We start from the raw sequence: 21,069 nt of genomic DNA, 5'->3' as shown, positions 1-21,069 counted from the left end.
AGCTGGAAGAAAGTCAGATATAGGAAAAGAGATACGGGAGACAGACAGGCAGTTAGACTACATGATTGCGACTCCCCCTCCTCTTTTTGAAAGTCTGTCATGCCTGAGGATATTGTAGCCAGGGGGGAAGAATTTCAAAATTAGAAATACTTGGTTTTAACCAGGTTTCACACAAGGCAAGTATGTTTGGGTCATGTTGAGTGATCCAAGCATGAAGTGTGTTGTTTTTTTAACTATACTTTGAATATTTATAGATGAGAGGGCGAGTCTTTTTTGGGGAATACTATTAGTAATGGATGATGGAGAGGTGGAAGAGTGCACAGAGGTGGTAGTGGTATTGAAAGTATTTTGAGGAGAATTGTTAGGACCTGGGTTGGGGTGGACGTCTCCTGATAGTAACAGGTTGGATAATATGAAATTGATTATTGGAGCGATTGGGTGCATGTGTGGATATTTGTTTTTGTGGTCGACATGCTGTTTATGTGTAAGGAAGTATTTGAATCTATGTGTGGCAATAATGGTGAAGTTAGATAGGGAGGGGGAAATGTGAGTAAAGATAGATGTGTTGTGGTTTGGAGATAAAGTGAATGTGGGTAATTCGCTGTGTATAACAGTAGTGCTTTGATAGCATGTGAGAACTGAGAGAAAGAGTAATGTAGTCGAAAGGAGAAGGAGAAATAGTATATTAAGAACAGTAGACATATTAGTAATTAGAGTAGTGTGAGATCAGAGGGTGATGAAAGACTATAGGAATGGTGTAAGAGTGTGAGTACTAAGGGGGTGGGGATTTAAAGAGGTGTGGATGTGTTGTGTTGTATGATTGGCTAGTGAAGTGGGTAGAGGAGGTGCGGCTAACTTTAAAGGAAATTGAGTCAGGGATGGGCAGGAATGGGGGCAGGGTAGGGGAGCAAAGTGAGCCCAAGCAATAGCGAGGACGAACGGAGTGGGCCGCACAAAACGAAATGGAACTAGCCTAGGAAAATCAATCAGCCAGGTTACTTCAGGTATGGTAGTTTGCAGCACTTTTACTGTTTGCAAATAACTTCTGTGTCCCTGGATTTGGTTGTTATTAGAAAATGTGTAGGTTTTGCTCCAATTGGTTTCCCCAATCAAATAAACATTTTAAGTTGCTTCCAATAAGGAGTAACAGTCACAACTTGTGTGTTTATTTTAAAAATGCTCAGTGAGGCCTAAAAGCAGCTGGTGATTGATTTAGAAGTAATGCTGCCACCTAGTGGTATAGCTTGGAACAAAGTCTACTGTTGTTATGATGTTAATTACTTTATGTTACACTGCTATTACTATTAGATCCCTGTACCTTTAGTATAAGCTAGTACTGCACATGAAGTTTTTTGTTATATTGTACTGTCCCTTTATATATGTTTAACCTGTTGTACATTTTAACAACTTCACATGTTTATTCTAACTCTGTCATTTTGTGGAGCATTTCTCCCCAGGCCTCTGCTGAAAAAGGACAATTATTGTCCAGTCAGAATTTCCTGGTAAACAAATATAAAATAAAATAAATAAATAAATAGATTTTATGCAAATAATAGCAATACATAAGACATTATACAGTTGTACTTAATAGTAAGACATATTAATAGAAAATGGCTTATGAATGCAGTTAATACAAATGACTTTGACAATGTTGCTGGCTAGTGCAGTCATTTCCACAAATGACATTCACCTTATGGATGATTTCCTGTTAGTGATTTTGCTGGAGTCTTTGGCACAGATGACCTAGAAATGCAATATAATGCTGCCTAAGTACACCAGTCAGTATCTTATGTACAACAGCAATGAAGTTATCATGGTGCATTCCCTTTAAACCATCCTACACAACAAGGAACATAAGTCTGTATTTTATATTTTACATTTCTTCCTGTACTATAGACATACATTTTGCATAATTTCTAATTATTGCAGTATTATGGTCAGCAGTGTATGCTGGGCAGCCTATGCCAATTTATAGGTCAGTAGGTTCTTAGCAGTATTATGGTCAACAGTTTATACAGGATAGCCTATACCATATAATAAAAACATACATATATAGTAAAAATCTATAGGTTTTTACTAAGCTTATGACCAAAAGAGACCATCTAGAATCTCAGCAGTATCAACCAATACTGATGTGAAACTAGCAATGCTCCCCATTAAGTGGACTTTCTCCACATACTTCTGGCGAAAACTGGGGATCACCCATCCAGTCACCCAGACTGGTTTTAAATGTTGGTAGGAGAGTACTTTGTTTGATAAGCAAGGGCAGCATATTCCAGATATGGGGGATACACTGGGTTAGGCATCTGTCATTCCATTTAGTCTGGTTGATGTGATGGTGTAGGTTTAGGTCTCCAGAAGAGATGTCTGCTTTACCAGTTGTTCTATTTAAGTGAAGGAGGTCAATGAGTGCCAGGTCATTCATAACATGGGAAGCTAAGCAGAGATCACTCTACAGAAGTCTGTATGACACAGAGTAAAATGACAGAACTTTTAGCCTATCAAAATAGCTAGGACTACTGAAACACTGCAAGAAAAACCCAGTCAAGCTACAGTTTTCACTTTATGATATCTTAAACCTATTGTAATGGAGGTCCATGGGAGATATACAAATGACCCCCTAAGGACATCAAGTGTCTCAGCTACATGATTTTAAATGCCCATGACTTTTTACTTTTTAAGTCTTTTTGAGTATATTCAGGCCAATAAAGCCAAACTCCTCTAAGTAAGAGTACTGAGACCTAAGATCTTTTTGGTGAGGGAACACTGAGGTCTCTCAAGCTGATTTTGGTGCTTGGTGAGGTACATGTTTTGGGGTGCATTACATTAAATGATGGAAGTAATAAAGGATGAATAAACTGGGACTGTAACCTCTTTAGATGTTGAATAGGTGCCACAAGGATTAAGCTGTGCAAAGTCAAAGTATTTTCTGTCCACAACTGAGACATGGTGGTCAAAGTAGAATGGAATGTGTAGAGCGGAAAGTTTTCTGCATGGTAAGTGGATGAGATGCTACTTTTGCTAAAGGAAACTATGCTACATTTCTTAATGTTAAGGTTAAGCCCATGATTAATACACCAAGCTTTTGTTTGGTTCAAATCTTGCTGGAGGATTTCAGAATCAGAAAGGGATTTTATAATCACCCCCAGTTTGCAATCATACGCAAACTTGATTAGCCAAGATCCCTTGATATCAGCTGAGCAACAGCAACTTGAATATCCACTAAGGTTCCTTAAAAAAAGAATAAAGGGAGTAAACACAATGACCGATGCTGATCCCCAGTGTTTCCTTACTTGGTATCATGCAGAATTCTGAGAGATGATATTTGTCTGGCATTAATGGCATCCCTGGACCCTGTTTTGATTAAACTTTTGCATATCCACAAAGCAAAGCGCATGACAACTACTAGATCAAAGTACTTACATTGTGCTTGTGACATAAATAAGACACATTGAGAGACAGTTACGTTTCTCAGAGAATTCCCATTCTCTGGAACAGGCTCTCCTCCCATGTGAAGCAAAGTTCCACCCTATCCCTATTTAAGCCCAGCTTAGACCAATGGACAAGTAAACAGAAATTCAATCCTGGTCTTGTGCCTAGGTCTCTGATGAACAGAGGCAGTTTGTAAAATACCCCTTAAATAAATCAAATTTGTGGGTCACATTTGAGTAGAATAGCTAGGCTTATAAGGGCCCTAGTGGTTGTTAACCTAGTATACACCTAGGAATCTATGAACCTATGTCACAGAAACATATACCAGTGAGGAGACCCAGGACAGACGTTTGTTGGCAATCACTACTGACATGTTTATGTCCAGATCAAATTCCTGTGGTCTTATTGATATTGGGTCTGACAGATAACCAGTTACCACTCCAATGAATTATGTATGGGTTAATGTTGAGTTGGAAAAGTTTCTCAATAATCGCAGCATAGGGGATAAGTCAAAGGCCTTGGAAATGTTTAGGTAATTAGTATAGACTGTACACCCCTCATTAACCCTTTCAAAGAGCCAGGTTAAGCAGGCATGACCTGACTTTTAAAAAACTGAACTGATATGTATCCAAGGATAAAAAATTACCTATATCATTGTTTATTTGTTCAGCTATAATACACTTGGAAGCTTTGCAAATAATACTGTTGAGACTAATAGTTAGTAGAGGGACCACCTTTATGTTAAGGCACCACGACTGCCATTCTCCACTCCTCAAGGGCATAACCAGTGGAGAGATTCAGGTTGAAGAGTTGATGAATGGGTTTTGCTAAGTGGAACTTCACACTTCTCAGCAGGTATCCAAGGATATTGTCAGAACACAAGGAAGTAGTTTTGGAAAGTGCCAAAAGGACATTGTCCAAACTGATCTCTGGAGAGGCAGTATGAGGGGGAATGGAAGGGAAAAGTTTCAAACCTTGCACCCTGCCACAGAGAACAGCAACCTTAATCCACTACACTAACTGATGTGTAATACATACTTTTTCAACACAGGCATTATGTGATAGCATTACATAATGTTTTGTGATAAAGTCAGATTTCACAAAAAAGTGCAATAGGTTACTATTCATTAAAATGTGTGACAATTCCTGCTTTACATATGTACTATAGCAAAAATACAGCTTCTTCTTCTTCTCAAAACATTGTAGTGCTATCTTGAGATACTGGCAAACTAATGCAGTGTTCCACAGTATGACCTCATGCATAAATAATGACCCTAATATTCTGGAGCTGCATTATATGAAAATCATAATAGCTAAGCCTGGTTCCATGGCTCAGAGAGATGGAGCTCAGACTGTGACCCAACGCCAGCTGAAGAAGAACCAGAATAAAGAGTCACGGTCCACTCACTTGTCCCAAGGGTTAGAGGGGTTCACATTTGGGGGCAGGGTCTCTCTGATGCAGACCAGGGAGACCACCAATTGTGCTGAAAAGGGCAAGGGCAGGACTGCTCCCTGACACCTAGATGGGTGCATGCAAGATACAGTCAGACCAGAACAGAAAAATATGAATTCCCCTGATAGCTGTCTACATGATGGTTCTTCATGGTCAACTTTAATTGTCAGGATGCAAAATGGATAAGATGATTTTTCAAGAGGAACCTGATGGTCATCACAGAGCAGAGGCAAAGTGCCACAAAAAAAGGTCTTATTACCTGAATACATGGAGCAGTGAACTGCTGTGTAAAGATATATATATATATATATATATATATATATATATATATATATATATATATATATATATATATATATATATATATATATATGTGTGTGTGCGCGTGTGTGTGTGTGTGTGTGTGTGTGTGTGTGTGTGTGTGTGTGTGTGTGTGTGTGTGTGTGTGTGTGTGTGTGTGTGTGCATGTGTGGGTGTATTGTAACATCTTGTGGATGGAAACTGAGACATCTTGCTGATGTGACCTGGAGCTAACTCAGGAGAAGATTTATTTTGTTGTTTCTGAAGCTGAAGTGAAGGGCTAGCAGAACCTGCAGCAGTGCTTATGATAAAACAGCCTATTTGCTGAATGGACCATATGGGGCACAACTTTATTTGTAAAGAAAACCAAAGTATCATTATATTTGTTTGCTGAAAGCCAATTAAACTATCTTTTTTTTTTTTGGTGAATCATAACAAAAAAAACTGTGTTGGTATATAAAAGTTTTGTCTTCAGTGTCTTTCAGACTTATACTGGTGGGGAATGTAGGCATTTTGCTAAAGACTGTCAACTATATTGATCCTCACAACAACACCTCTGCCATCAAGTACATAAACTGTTTGAAAAATAATTTCCTTATAGATTTGCTCATTTTCCATGAAATGATTATACTGCTATTTATGATGTGCTTACTAATAAGACTCCCTTGTTCCTAGTTCATGGCACACTTATGAATGGGTATTTTTCCCACTTCTTGGGTTATTGCTTTTACCTATAGTCATGAAGGAATTGCCGTAAATTTGTGAAATTTAAGATAAAGACTTGGCAGAAGCTGGCTAGTGTGCTAGCTACCCTCAGATATGTACCTCTCATGGACAACAGAGTAAAGAAAATAACGTAAAATGTTGCCTGTTAGTGTTTGAACAATACACCACCCAAGAAAACTGGAACAGATTAGAATGGGTAAAATTTCTGTCATCTCATTAGATAGGTATTATTTAAAAAAACATATGCAGACACAGAGGAGCTGATTACACTACACGAGCTATGACAAACTTAAAAATGAACCCTTAACTATGGCTATGAAACCTAAACATAAAGGTCTATAACTTTAATGCTGACAAAATAGTAAGGTATCAAAAGAGGATGCCAGAGAGCCTAAGCAAGATGGCTACTTGGACTCAGAGTTCTCAACAAAGGGTTAGGAAAAGTTACTGACCAACCAGTTCTAGATGAAAAAAACAAGATAAATCACATGCTGGAGGACAAAGAGCAAAGGGGACAACAGTTAGCAGTGTTCAAAAGAGCTCCAAAGGAAGTTCAGCTTTGCAAACTTCTCCAAAAGCTGATGGCAGTCACTGATGATTTAGGCCTAATGAGGAAAACAATAGGTTTTCCATAAAGAGAAGTGAATTAGCTGAAAGAATTAGTCCAGGACTTGCAACAGGACAGAACAGCACTGAGATTTGAGGTGCAGGAACACAATACTAGGCTGGAAGAAATAGAAAAAGGCTACAGTGTTAAAAAAGAAAACTGGATAAGCTAGAAAACAGATGTAAAAGAAACAATGAAAGGATAATATGAGTGTCAGAGGATGTCGTGGATACAGAACTGAGAGGAATACTGCTGGAATCACTGGAAACACTTGCGCAAATTGCAAGCACCCATAATAAAAAGAATCCACAGAATGGGAGGTGCAAGATGATACATCTAAAACACATATTAGCATGTCTACACAGCTAAACTTAAAGATGAATGATGAACTATGGCAGAACACTTAATCTGATACACTTTAATGGTATGAAGAACACTTAAACTGATACACTTTAATGGTATGAAGAACACTTAATCTGATATGCTTTAATGGTATGAAGAACACTTAAACTGATACGCTTTAATGGTATGAAGAAGACTTAAACTGATACACTTTAATGGTATGAAGAACACTTAAACTGATACACTTTAATGGTATGAAGAACACTTAATCTGATACACTTTAATGGTATGAAGAACACTTAATCTGATACACTTTAATGGTATGAAGAACACTTAAACTGATATGCTTTAATGGTATGAAGAACACTTAAACTGATACGCTTTAATGGTATGAAGAAGACTTAAACTGATACACTTTAATGGTATGAAGAACACTTAAACTGATACACTTTAATGGTATGAAGAACGCTTAATCTGATACACTTTAATGGTATGAAGAACACTTAATCTGATACACTTTAATGGTATGAAAAACACTTAAACTGATACGCTTTAATGGTATGAAGAACACTTAAACTGATACGCTTTAATTGTATGAAGAACACTTTAACTGACACTTTAATTGTATGAAGAACACTTAAAATGATATTCTTTAATGATATGAAGAACAGTTAAACTAATATGCTTTAATGGTATGAAGAACACTTTAACTGATACACTTTAATGGTATAAAGAACACTTAAACTGATATGCTTTAATGGTATGAAGAACACTTAAAATGATACGCTTTAATGGTATGAAGAACACTTAAACTGAAATGCTTTAATGGTATGAAGAACACTTTAACTGATACACTTTAATGGTATGAAGAACACTTAAACTGATACGCTTTAATGGTATGAAGAACACTTAAACTGATACGCTTTAATGGTATGAAGAACACTAACTGATACGCTTTAATGGTATGAAGAACAGTTAAACTGATACGCTTTAATGGTATGAAGAACACTTTAACTGATACACTTTAATGGTATGAAGAACACTTAAAGTGATACACTTTAATGGTATGAAGAACACTTAAACTGATATGCCTTAATGGTATGAAGAACACTTAAAATGATACGCTTTAATGGTATGAAGAACACTTAAACTGATACACTTTAATGGTATGAAGAACACTTTAACTGATACGCTTTAATGGTATGAAGAACACTTAAACTGATATGCTTTAATGGTATGAAGAACACTTTAACTGATGCACTTTAATGGTATGAAGAACACTTAAAATGATACGCTTTAATGGTATGAAGAACACTTAAACTGAAATGCTTTAATGGTATGAAGAACACTTAAACTGATACGCTTTAATGGTATGAAGAACACTTTAACTGATACACTTTAATTGTATGTGGAACACTTAAAATTATATTATACACTTTAATGGTATGAAGAACACTAAAACTGAAATGCTTTAATGGTATGAAGAACACTTAAGTGATACGCTTTAATGGTATGAAGAACACTTTAACTGATACACTTTAATTGTATGAGGAACACTTAAAATTATACGCTTTAATGGTATGAAGAACACTTGAACTGATACGCTTTAATGGTATGAAGAACACTTAAAGTGATACGCTTTAATGGTATGAAGAACACTTAAACTGATACGCTTTAATGGTATGAAGAACACTTTAACTGATGCACTTTAATGGTATGAAGAACACTTAAACTGATATGCTTTAATGGTATGAAGAACACTTAAACTGATACACTTTAATGGTATGAAGAACACTTAAAATGATACTCTTTAAAGGTATGAAGAACACTTAAACTGATATGCTTTAATGGTATGAAGAACACTTAAAATGATACGCTTTAATGGTATGAAGAACACTTAAACTGATATGCTTTAATGGTATGAAGAACACTTAAACTGATATGCCTTAATGGAATTTAGAACACTTAAACTGATATGTTTTAATGGTATGAAGAACACTTAAACTGATATGCTTTAATGGTATGAAGAACACTTAAACTGATATGCCTTAATGGCATGAAGAACACTTAAACTGATATGCTTTAATGGTATGAGGAACACTTAAACTGATACATTTTAAAGGTTTGAAAAACAACTGATTCACTTTAATGGTATAAAGAGAACTTAAACTGATACGTTTTCATAGTATGACGAACACTTAAACTGATACGCTTTAATGGCATGAAGAACACTTAAACTGATATGCTTAATGGTATGAAGAACACTTAAACTAATATGCTTTAATGGTACGAAGAACACTTAAAATTATATGCTTTAATGGAATGAAAAACAACTGATAGGCTTTAATGGTATGAACAACACCTAAACTGATACGCTTTAATAGTATGAAGAGCACTTAAACTGATATGCTTTAATGGTATGAAGAACACAAACTGATATGCTTTAATGCTATGGAGAACATTCAAAGTGATACACTTTAATGGTATGAAGAGCACTTAAACTGATAGGCTTTAAGCGTATGGAGAACACTTGAATGGATACACTTTAATTGTATGAAGAACACTTAAACTGGTACACTTTAATGGTATGAGGAACACTTTAACTGATACTCTTTAATAGTATAAAGAACACTTAAACTGATACACTTTAATAGTATGGAGAACACTTAAACTAATACGCTTTAATGGTAGGAAGAACACTTAATTGATACACTTTAATGGCATGAAGAACACTTAAACCGGTATGCTTTAATGACATAACACTTAAACAGATATGCTTTAATGGTATGAAGAACATTTAAACTGATACACACTAATGGTATGAAGAACACTTAAACTGATACGCTTTAATGGTATGATGAACACTTAAACTGATACGCTTCAATGGTAAGAAGAACACTTAAACGGATATGGTTTAATGGCATGAAGAACACTTAAACGGATACACTTTATTAGTAAGAAGAACACTTAAACTGATATGCTTTAATGGCATGGAGAACAATTAAACTGATACACTTTAATGGTAAGAACACTTAAACTGATATACTTTAATGGTATGAAGATCATTTAAACTGATACACACTAATGGTATGAAGAACACTTAAACTGATATGCTTTAATGATATGATGAACACTTAAACTGATATGCTATAATGGTATGAACACTTTGATATGCTTTAATGGCATGAAGAACACTTAAACTGATACTCTTTAATGGTATGAAGAACACTTAAATTGATACACTTTAATGGTATGAAGAACACTTAAACTGATACTCTTTAATGGTATGAAGAACACTTTAACTGATACGCTTTAATGGTATGAAGAACACTTAAACTGATTTGCTTTAATGGTAGGAAGAACACTTAAACTGATATGCTTTAATGGCATGAAGAACACTTAAACTGACATGCTTTAATGGCATAACACTTAAACTGATATGCTTTAATGGTATGAAGAACACTTTAACTGATACACTTTAATGGTATGAAGAATACAAACTGGTAGGCTTTAAGGGTATGAAGAACACTTAAACGGATACACTTTAATGGTATGAAGAACACTTTAACTGATACACTTTAATGGTATGAAGAACACTTAAACTGATACACTTTAATGGTATGAAGAACACTTAAACTGATACGCCTTAATGGTGTGATGAACACTTAAAATTATACGCTTTAATGGTATGAAGAACACTTAAACTGATACGCTTTAGTAATATGCTCATAAAACTGGTGGAGGATTATTCTGATTCACTGCATGAACCAAGAAAATTGATTGCTGATATGTTGGAGCCACTGAAAGCTGAAGGAAACACACACAAATTCCACACAGAGAGAGAGAACCTTGATCCTTTTTGTTACATAGCTTGTGCACAGTGGGAGCTAGGAAAAAACAATATGAAGAAATGAATTCAAGTAAATAACGAGAAATGGATTGGTAGACAAACTTCTGAAAGGCCAGAGTGAAGGAAGGCTTAAAATCATCCTAGAGAGCATCTTACATAAATGAAATAAGCAATGGTACACAGCGTGATGTCAACAAGATAAGTCAGACAGACAAGATCCTGGGCATACTAGATGACAGAAAATGAAAGAACAATGAAAACAGTGGAAATATGAAGGAAGTGCGCAAAAACTGCAACAAGAAGAACAAGAAACTGGTCAAAGCAGGCATTCTGAAGAAGAGGAGAGTCTGATAATCACAGCAAAAGCAAGGATAGCAATACAAGAAGCAGAATAAGAACATATTATCAAAGAATAGACATTGTAACTGAAGTCTCAGGAGATTCAAATGCCCAGTGCTGGACCCTGAAATACCTGAGCATATTGGACTGATCAAACGAGGAGGGATGAAAAGCAAAATAGAACCATGACATGAAAATCAGATCAGAGAAGGAGACCAAGAGGAGGAAAGTCATCAGGAACTGGCAGTCTGTTTGACAGGCAGGGATAACAGAAGAAATGAAAGGCAATGCAATAGAAAAACAATGGGTCGATGTACTCAGCAAACTCCATCATATGCAGGCATGGGGGTCATAATTTAAGTCAAAAGAATTCATAGACTAAAGTAACAGAAGTGACAGGACAAAAGTGGGTAACACAGACTGAAAAGGACCAATGCAGTCTGTGAATATGAGGCACTATTCAAAGGTATATATATATATATATATATATATATATATATATATATATATATATATATATATATATATATATATATATACACACACACATATATATATATATGTATATATATATATATATATATATATATATATATATATATATATATATATGTGTGTGTGTGTGTGTGTGTGTGTGTGTTTTCCAGCAGTAACAGAAACATACTGCACAAAGCGATTGGGCACAAATAGGTAGATTGCTGCCACACAATCTTTCTTGTGATACACCATATTTTATAATGTTTGTTTTTCATATAAAAGTAAACATTTTTCTTTAAACCAGTGGGTAAATGTATATGTAGTATATCTAAATTAAAATGGGTGAAATGGAGAAAGAAACAATTATGGAAACACCGGCCTTAGTTTGACTGCACTGTATTGGAACAGAGTGAAACGGAATACATGAAATTGTCACAAAAGTTGCAATAGTGACTACAGGAAAGGGGAGATGAATACGAGCAAATAGCAGATAGGAGTAAATCATAGAGTCGTGAAAGCAAGAAGTATAGGGTCAAAACGGAACTGGGGTAAAAAAGAAAAAGTGAATTACTCCAGTCCAAAGGCAATTAAATCACAGGTCCAAGGGTGATAAATCCAACTTTGTTGGGGGGGCAGGCATAGTCAAAGGACAGAAGCTCCAGATCAGCAGGGAAACCCAGGAAAGGAGAGACATTTAAAGGCAGTGATATGGGAATAGGGGGCACAAAATGAAATAAATCTGAGAGAAATTAAAACAGACTGTGATAACCTGAAACATAGAGGGGCTTTGCACCTAGTCAAAAGGAAAGAAAAAAGTGAACCACAAAATAAGTAGGATGTAAGGGGATGTAGTACTCTCTAGGAGATCAAATTAAAGGCAAAAAAGGGAGAAGGGGAAGATCGCAAACCCACAGTATCCCAAGGGTGCAGAAAAGTGTGGAGGGGAGCTGCATCATTTGCCAGGGAAGAATTAATGGAAGGAAAGGAACAAAAGGGAACAAGTATGCCCCAATCAAGGATGCACAGGACATTTACTGCAGGTTCTTTGAAGAATGGAATCAGATAAAGAAGAGTTGGAGAGCAAATCTTTGGAGGGGACTTCAATGTCACACTAGATCCCAAGAAAGACTGCCTTATTTGGCAAAGGAGAGGACAGTATAAAAATAAAAAGAGGATTCAAAAAGTGCACAGAAAAGGAGAGTAAAAGGATGCATTGAAGGAAAGAAAGCTTAAAAACAGGGAGTAGACATTTACCAGGAGCTGCTTGATTCAAGCTGGACTGGGCATGATACCAGGGAAAGACAAAACTATAAAAATGGTGGGGAGATAGAAATATAGGAGAGATACTTATCTGACCATGCAATGGTAGCAATAGCAATAAGAACAAAGGGAAACAAGTGGAGGAGTTGGAATGGAGATGGGTGAGCAGCATGTGGAAAGATCAAGAAAGGATGCAACAATTACAAAAAATGGTAGAGGAGTCAGTGGATGAGAACACAATACAGACAAGACAGAATTAGTGAAAAACTGATGGGCAGAAATCAAAGCAGCAGTTAGAGAAAAAGTATGAGAAAGGATGGGTAGAAAAGGAGGCAAGTTGAGGAGCAGATAAAACTGGAAGGAGAACTGAGCAGGAATCAAAAATAAATGTTGAACAATTGTATAGACAGAGAAGCACTAAGGGTAAAGGATGCAGTAATAAAAAGTGAACTTGAAGGAAAAGTAGTAACTGCAGTAGAAGTAGAACAGTGGTACTGGGAAGACTTACTAGTGGGTAACTGGGGAGGAAGAGAGGAAAGATCTATCAAGGTAGTACAAAAAGGAAAAGGTGTGAGAGAGAGGTAACACACATTAGGGGGAAAAAGGGAAAGATAATACAGAAGGACAGCATGTTAGAGAAGCCTTTAGGGAATACTACCAACAAATATACCAGGAACAGTAGAAGGAAAAATGTTAACTGGGAAGTTACAGGCTGAGAAGAAAAGTACCAAGTAAAAGGCATCCACTGGGAAAACTGAATACAAAAATCATGATGGAAGAGATCAAAGAGGCAGTGATTGCTATGGAAGACAGAAAAGTGGCGGACCTGGATGGATACCCAGTAGAGTTCTGCAAAAGAGTAAAGTGGCATTTATGAAAGAGGAGTATGAAAGGAGTTGTGAAACAAAGGAAATGACAGACACAAAGAAAAGAACCAGGTCGGTGGTGATTCCAAAAGATGGGGAAGGCAGGACAGAAGTAGATGATTAAAGACCAACCTCCTTAATGAAGACAGATACCAAGATAATGGCAAAAGAGCTACCAAGAAGACTGGATGAGATTCTGCCAAGAATGTTCAGGAGGGACAGAATTGCTTTGTGAAATGTAGTTGGAGAGGAATAAATTGGTGGGCACTAAAAGACATTGGAGCCCTGTCTTCTCAAGAGCTCTTCACACTAATCATAGAAGGGATGGCAGTTGAAATGAGGAAAATATTAGCACAACTAGAGAGAACAGCAGTACAGTCAGGGTTTCTAAAGTATGTAGATGATTGCATGCTTATATCGGAGGATGTTAAGATGGCCATAAAGGAAATAATGCCAGTTTTTGCAAGGACTGAAAGGGCATCTGGACTTAGATGCAACCAGAAATAGACAGTGGTGGTCAGGATAGGGAGGAAAGTGACACATTCAGGGGAGTGAGAGTATAGCCCAAATGTAGCCACATCTACAAAATCTAGAGGGCATAGAGAATTTTCCTATACCCTCAAATGAAAAAAAAACACAGGTGGAACTCATTGAATATTACAACGAATTTGGACATAATTTTGCAGTTATTGCCTGCCCTCTGACCAATGTCACAAAATGAAAGTTCCTGTTATGGTGCAATGGTGCCTTGAAGCAAATAGGGCATGTAATTAGCTAAAAGGGTAGTATATCCTGAACCACTCTTAGTGACTTCTGGTTTTACTAAGGAATTTACTCTGTATAGTAAAGCATCAGAAGAATGTCTGAGAACAGTAGTGTCCCAAGATAATCAAGGTGAGGACAATCCTGTAGGCTGTCACAGCAACAAATTATGAAATTATGAAATTATGAAATTATGAAATGCTAAAAAAGATAATGAGCCAGAGAGGCAATCCTTAGTGACAATGTAAGCCTTCTGTTCCCTAAAGTCTTCTTTATGGGTTGTGGGGGAATAGCTGAACTCTCAAATTAAGGTCCTGTTCAGCTGTTATGTAAGGAAATAGTTCTGAAACTATGTCAGCTGATAAACCTCAAGTATGGATTATGGAGGCAGAGCTTAAATATCTTCATGATAAAGTAAGCAATCTAGAAAATTGTCGAAGGGGATGGAATCTTAAATTGGCAGGAATCTCAGAGACAGTTGAAGAAAAATACCTGTTCGCCTGTTTTTTTTTTAAACAAGTTTCTTTCTGTGTTTAATACACCCATGGAGCTCGATTAAGATGTGGACAGAATACACTCTGTTGGAAGGAAAAGAGATGGCACTAAACGTTCCAGACAGGCTATAATAAAACTGCATTCATTCACAGCTTATGACTGGATTATCACAAATTTATATCTGGTCCATACTGTGAGTGTGTGTGTGTGTGTGTGTGTGTGTGTGTGTGTGTGTGTGTGTGTGTGTGTGTGTGTGTGTGTGTGTATAGACAGCAGTATGCTTCAACCATACCAGCACTATTCTAAGGTCTTATATAATAAATGAAGTGTTTACTTAGCACCGAAGAGAGAACTAAATGTTGAAGGCCTGGTATTGTGGTTGGTCTACCTGGCCAAATTGGTGGCAGTGGTCGATAGCCAGAGATATCAATTAACCTCTCCAGCTGCTGTTCAGGAGTTTTTTTTTAATCAGTGGCAGCTATCAGGCAGATGGTCATTTCTGCCCCACAGAATAATAGAGATGTGAAAGCAGATTGAAAATGGCAAGAAATAAGGGAAGCTGTGCTCTATGCTTCAGTGATGGACTGGGTGACTAACAGGTAGAGGGGCAGAGATCAGACAACAGATAGAGAATACATTGAATTGCACAACTTGTTCAAGCAGGACAGGGGTGATCTTCAGGGAATACAGGGTATGGATTTACACAGACAGATCTCCTCACATTCATTGGAGCATCAAAATGGTTCAGGTGAAAAAGCAGAACATTCAGCGTCTATGGAAGTAAATCAAACTCACAAACTGAATATGGATTCTGGGGACAATATTGTTATAGCATTAAGTACTTCAGTCTAGGTACAGACAACTCAGTTAAACCTACTAAAGAAACAGGCACCATATCTAGTGATGCACCATCTCAAACTTCACTAAATGGGTGACCTACTCAGAAAAGAGATTCACATAAGCAATAAATTAGGGAGTCCATTTTTAACTATTGCAATATGTTGAAAAGCAACTGATTTAAGTGACTGGGGTTATCTGCTTAATTATGTAAGATATTTTGATTGTTGCAGAAAATTTTGATCTGCAAATGTCAGTTATTGTATTTTATTAAAAGAGCTTTGGCTGACTTCCTGGTGGCGATTGTTTCGTTTCGTGGTTGCCTTTTGACTCAGTTTCAGTTTGGTTGCATTTCCCACTTTTGGTTTATTGTATTTTATTACCTTATCCATTATTTATAGGTTAAAACTTTTTTTTTGATGCAAAACCCGTTAAGGTAATTTTGCTGTTTCTGTCTCAGATTTCTTGTTATAGGTTAACTGTTTAATAATGAATAGTGCTTATGGTTGTGGCAGGATAATTATTTTATTATTTTTAACACCTCCATTATATTATCATTTAAGACTTAGGCAGACATACATTAATGGAAAAGAAAACAAACCATTTTACCATTTTGTTCATTTGAACGAATTATACATTACATTTTATTTCTTGAACTGATAAAGTGTGTAACGAACGTCTAAATACACCCCAAGAAACAACAGACAGTGGTACTGATGGTCAATAAAGACTGGAAAGCAAGTAGCTTAGCGTATAAAAACTTTCTTCTCAACAGGACTTCTTCAGAACAAACATTAAAAAACAAGTCAAAGCAACCACAGTAATATGCCTAGTTTAAAACTATGTAAACCAATACAAAGTTCAAAGCAATTAGTCAATTAAAAGTACACTTAAATTTTTAAAGCAGCCTGCACTGAGAAGTAGAACTGTCAGGGAAACACAGAAAATAAATCAAAGCTTCCTAACAGTAAGTTTCCTATATTTAAGAAAACATTTGATGTTGATTGTATCATTTGGACCGGGCTTTTTGTCAGCCCCCAATCTAATCTGCCAAGCAATTTCTTTCTGTTCCACAATATTCTTGGAATCACCACCTCTGGCATCAACAGACACTTCTTCTAAAATAGAAAATAAAAATGTTTTATATTTTATACACTCTATAGTGTGTTTATATAAAGCACTTTTTAAATCTTTGCTTTTAATACTATATATGTGTTCTCTGATACACTCTTTTAAAGTACGAGTGGTCATCCCCACGTAATATGAATTACAACTACATAACCCAATGTACACTACTCCCCTACTTAAACAAGAAAAATAACCAGGAACTTGTAAAGTGTGTTCCAGGTGTGGTAGGGAAATGTACAGTCCTTCTGAAATAAACCTACACAAATTACAATGACCACATTTAAACATCCCCATTCTGACATTTCCAATGCACTTATTTGCCTTACTACCACTTCTTTCAAGGACATTTTAAGACAGTTTGTATTTCTATACACAAAATCAGGTCTAGGGCCTAAGATGTTATGTAAGTCACTGTTAACCTCCACAATCTTCCTGTTTTTCTGAGCAATTTCTCTTATACCTTTACAATCCACTGTCATATCCAAATTGCATACAGTATTATTAATAGATGTGTTTGTTCCAATGACTTGTTTACTAACAAAGGGATGTTTGAGTATAGTTGGATAAAACCTATCCCTTTTGTCCAAAATATCAAGTTGCAGGCCATTGAGATAATCCAAATCATAACCCCTGTCTAAAAACATAGAGGAAGTTCTAGAAAACTCATTTTTCAAGTCTGAATGGGAAGTAGTCATCCGGCAAGCCCAGATGTACTGTCCCTTAGGGATATTCTTCTTGATGAAGAAAGGATGGTTACTTTTAAAATGTAAGTAACCATTTGTAAAGGTTTCCTTTCTGTAGATCTTACTGTCAAAACATCCAGAAACTGTATTCCAACCAAGACTGACATCTGAAAAGTTAATCTGATGTCCCCAACCGCTCTTGACAAATTGCAAAAAAACAGACCTTAAATTAAGGTCATGAAGGAATTGTTCACAAACGCCATTGTTACCCTCTAGAACAAAAATCAGGTCATCTACAAACCTGGCATAAAAATATACACTGTATGATTACCTCAATTTAGAGAGGACAGTAACCTCCCACCATGCCATGCCAATGTTTGCATATGAGGGGGGCAGCAGGGGACCCCATAGCTACCCCCTTACACTGTCTGACAAAATGCCCATTGAAGGTAAAAAAATTGTGTTCCAACACTATTTCCAAAAAACTACACACTAAACCAATTTGTTCTTCCCCAAGACTGGAATAAAAAGAAAGAAATTCCCTAACTGCTTCCACACCTGTTTGGTATGCAATAAAAGTGAACAATGAAACCACATCCACTGTAAAAATAATATGTCTCTCACATGTGTATGAAAAGGTAGTAGCAAACTCCCTGAATTTATCCAGGAAGTCCCAAGATTCCATCAAATAGGACCCTAGTCCATGTACAACAGGATTTAAAAAAGAATCTATTAGCAAAGCCAAACCCTCTGTAGCTGAATGTGATGCCAAAACTACCGGCCTAAAAGGACGGTGGTCTAAAGACTTGTGAGTTTTGGGGATGCCAAAAATTGTCCCAATCCTAGGTTTTTCCACCAAACAGAAATTGTATGTGTTAAGATCTAAGCTTTGATTCATAAATGCTTCATAAAGAAATGCTCTGATGTAATGAAAACTGTGGTGAATTTCTTTAACATTCACTTCAATATATTCTTCAGGATTACTAAGTAACTCAAACATAGCAACATTGTATTGTTCCACTGTCATAATCACAATGTTGCCCCCCTTATCACTTTTCATGTATCTCAGGTCATTAAGGCTTTACACTCAGGTTGAGTCAAATTGTCATACCATCTACTTCCAGACTTTTTACTGTTCAAAAAACAATTTCCTGAATACAAACTTCCTCAAGCACTTTAAGGGTTTGATTCAAAGCCAGGGTATAACAAGAGGGTTTACATAACCTAGAGTTACACATTCCAATGTGATGTAGCAAATAATTTAAATTAAGTCTGCGAACAAACTGTTTAAAGTCAATTATGGTTCTGGAAAAGTCCACCTTTTTGTAGGAACAAAGTTGAAGCCATAACTTAGTACTTTTAACTGGTGCTCGTCAAAACAAACAGCTGATAAGTTAATAATGCAAAATTTATTATCAAAAGGGCCTACTGTTCGTCGTTTGATGATTTGGAGGTAGTTAAACCTCTCACCTTCATGTTCCGAGTCCTGACAGTTCTGTTCTCTTATTTTGGTAAAAAAGCCGAAGTTTTTGAACGTGCACCAGCTACATTTGCATTAGAAGAGCTGTATTGCTTCTTGCTTTGTTGGTAACTGAAATTTCTCCAGTATTTGCCTCATTTTCATTCTCTGAATGAATGATGCTTGATTTCTCCGCCCTAAAACACCTCGTGGCTAAGTTAGAAGGCTGTGATTGGTTGACCTGGCTTGTAGCCCAGCGTGGTCTGTTAGAACTGTTCTTGTGGACCCATCCACCTTTTTTGGAAAAAAACAGGGGTGTTTTCTTTAGTAGGACCCAACTTATCATTTTTGTTTTTATTTTGGTTGTGTGTTTATCTCTGGAACAAAGTTGGTATAGACAATGCCTTCTTCATAGGCATTCACATCCCTCAAAAGTTTGTTCTGTTTATGCTCAATAACTTCAACTTCATGTGTTTCAACTTCTTTAAGTACATGTTCAAAAACACCATCAGAGTGGAAATCTCTCATTAGCATATGAAGTTCTTCATAGATCTTAGTGATGTCCTGTTTCAACAAGGACATCTTCTTACGATTGTTGTCTATAAGAATTTTAAGCAGCTGCAGACCTGCAGTGTTGAAAAAAGTGGCAAGTTCACTAAAAAACAGGTCAGTGACAGAAAATAAATCAGAGCTTCCTAATAGTAAGTTTCCTATATTTAAGAAAACATTTGATGCTGATTGCATCATTTAGACCTAGCTTTTTATCAGCCCCCAATCTAATCTATCAAGCAGTTTCTTTCTGTTCCACAATATTCTTGTAGTCACCACCTCTGGGATCAACAGACACTTCTTCTAAAATAGAAAATAAAAAGTGCTGGAAGGGATCAGGGTATTGGATAAATATAGGTGATGAATCCCAGCCTTTTGCAGAAAAGCTCAGGTGCAATTGGTGATAAATAGGCAGTTAACCACTGATATTTGTATTATGAGGGGGGGATCAGACAATGGTGCCCCCCTCCATCATGTTATTCAATTTGGCTGTGGCAACACTGGCTCAAGATATGTGAGTTTATGTCTGCAATTCCATGTATGTGAAAATGTTCAGATTTTTTGTGGATAATTCATATGTTAGTCTCAGATAGTTTGGATCTCATTCTTCCAGGGGTAATAGAGATCTTTGAGAAGTTTAAGTTGGTGGCTGGCAAAACCTGTTCTGGTCAGGTGGGACAGATTTGTTCAAGACTGCTAGAAGATAGAATTAGTAGGAAAATCAGTATGACTTATTTAGGATTAAAGATGGCTGAAACTGAAAAAAAAAATGTTAATTGAAAGTAATTATCGGGTGCTATAATTCTTAGTGGTACAGTCTTTAACAAGATGGTCTTCAAAAGTTTATACCTTGGCTGGATGAATTTATATTATTCAAATGATGATTTTGCCAAGAGTTTTGTATGTCTGCCAACATATTCCCTTGAGTATTGGTGACACTCCGTGGTTGCAGAAATTACAAATGGTTTGTGATGTTTGTTTGGAATAGGAAGTATTATAGGATTTCCAAAGGAAGGCTATGTTTGTTGAGAAAATGGTGGGGTGGGGGAATGCTGACTTTCAACCACATGCATTAGCTGCTGATGCAGTAGTAACATTTACCTAAATGCATCAGATTCTGAGGGATCCTCCTATGTAATGGGGTGAGGGGGGATTTGGGATAATGGGAGTCTGTTGTGTCTGATTAGAGAGTTAAAAGGGACTAGAGATTCCTTCCTGGGTGCAACAGGGTTGGGTATTTGGAATGGGTCTATATTATATAGTAGAATTTTCAAAACTTTGAACCTCACATGAGCAAACTCATATGAGTGAAGTTCGAAACATCAACTATATAATAAAATAAAATAAAATAAAAATTACCTTACCACTCTGAGGATGGGGGCAAGCCCCCTGCACCCCCACACTCCCCTACTTAAATATACAAACTCTGAGAATGCACTTCAGTGCAGAAAGTGAAAATTTCCCATTCTGCGCTTGAAAAAGTATTTGACTTTCACCTTTGACC

This window comes from Protopterus annectens, chromosome 9.part0, assembly GCF_019279795.1.
Source record: "Protopterus annectens isolate FY-2018-M chromosome 9.part0, PAN1.0, whole genome shotgun sequence".
Classification (NCBI taxonomy): Eukaryota; Metazoa; Chordata; order Ceratodontiformes; family Protopteridae; genus Protopterus; species Protopterus annectens.
Note: the sequence above shows the minus strand (reverse complement) of the source record.